The following is a 1,557-nucleotide window of genomic DNA, read 5'->3' on the forward strand; positions in this document are numbered from 1 at the left end:
AACCTTACCCCGGAAGCAAAGGGATGGTATGAGTTGTTGAAAAGATCAATTCTGGCTACAGTAAACACCTCAGAAGTTAACAAGAATAGAGCTATTATGTTGCATTGCATAATTGTGGGAGGAGAGGTAAAAGTTCATGAAATTCTGGCAAAGGACATTCAAAAGCTTGCTGAGAAGAATTCGGCCGGGTCTTGGTTATACTACCCAAGTACCATTTGGAGGTTGTGTGCAAAGGCTAAAGTGCCAATGGAAGAGGAGAATCCAATGTGGTTAAGCCAAGGCATGCCTATAACCATTGAAAGAATGATGATGGCTCCTGAAGCACGTCAAGACCGAAGACTACATGGAAGAAGGCAAAGAGAAGAACCAATGGAGGGAGAAGAATTACAAGAGGAAGAAGAGCCACAAGAGGAGGAGGAACAGCAGCACATTCCTTTACATAACAATCTGGACATGACTCAAATGCAGGAAGCAATTGGAAGATTATCACAACAGTACATGAGAATTCAAGAAAGGCAAGAGGAATACCATTCACTATACATGAAAAACCAACAAGAACAAGAAGAATGGGAGCTAAGAATGATGAACAAACAAAGTGAATTTGAGTCAAAATTCCTTGTGATGCAAGAAGAGCATGCTTTTCAATCTCATGAATCATTTGGAAAGTTGGAACAAATGCAAGCTGAAAATTTGAGGGCTCTCAAAGAGTTCACAACACTCTAAGATGCAAGATATGAAGTCCAAGCCGACTACAACATAAATAGTCAAATCAAGCTGAACTATATTGGAGAGCATCTGCACAACATGGATCCAGCTTTTCCAACTTTTGATGAATTCTTCAAAAGGAGAAGTGAGATAGAAGTAAGCAATGCAATGAAGCTTGAAGATAGAGTAGAGGAAGCAATGAATAGAGCTGGTTTCTGGCGGGATCAACAGACAACAGACATGGACACAGGAAACACCAACAATCAGGTGTATGAAAGAAGAAAGAAAAAGCATGACAAATGAAAGGTGGACTTGCTCCTTGTTCATCACTACAAAGAAAAAACATGCATTATGTCTGTTTTAAGTGGTCCTTGCATCTTTAAGTAGTTATCATAATTAATAGTCTTTGCATCATGTTTGTTTCTCTTAAAATAAGTAAGCTAGTCTATGTGTGTGCTTGTGTGTTTACTTTCACTGAACAAAACGCATGCTTTGTCCCCTACATTTTCAATTCAATAAAAGAAATATTTGAATGTGAAGTGAGATAGTTCTCTGTTAGATAGAAGTACAATAAAAGTAAGTGGTGGTGTGTGTGTGTGATAGTATAATAGCTCACTTTAGTGAATAAGAGAACTAGGATGTCTCCTCTTAAGTAGAAAGTGGCCTACTGTCTATGAATCTCAATCAAATAAAAGTCCTTGGTTAGACAGAAAAACAAAAAGAAAGAAAAAAGGGGAGAAAAAGAAATAGCCAAAGAGTAGCAGAACAAAAGAAAAACAAAAAGAAACAAAGCTGGACACCAATAGCTTGAACCTTAGAATATATGCCTGTGGTGTCTTTGTATTAGGATTT

The sequence above is a fragment of the Arachis ipaensis genome, chromosome B10 (assembly GCF_000816755.2).
Source record: "Arachis ipaensis cultivar K30076 chromosome B10, Araip1.1, whole genome shotgun sequence".
In the NCBI taxonomy this organism is placed as follows: domain Eukaryota; kingdom Viridiplantae; phylum Streptophyta; class Magnoliopsida; order Fabales; family Fabaceae; genus Arachis; species Arachis ipaensis.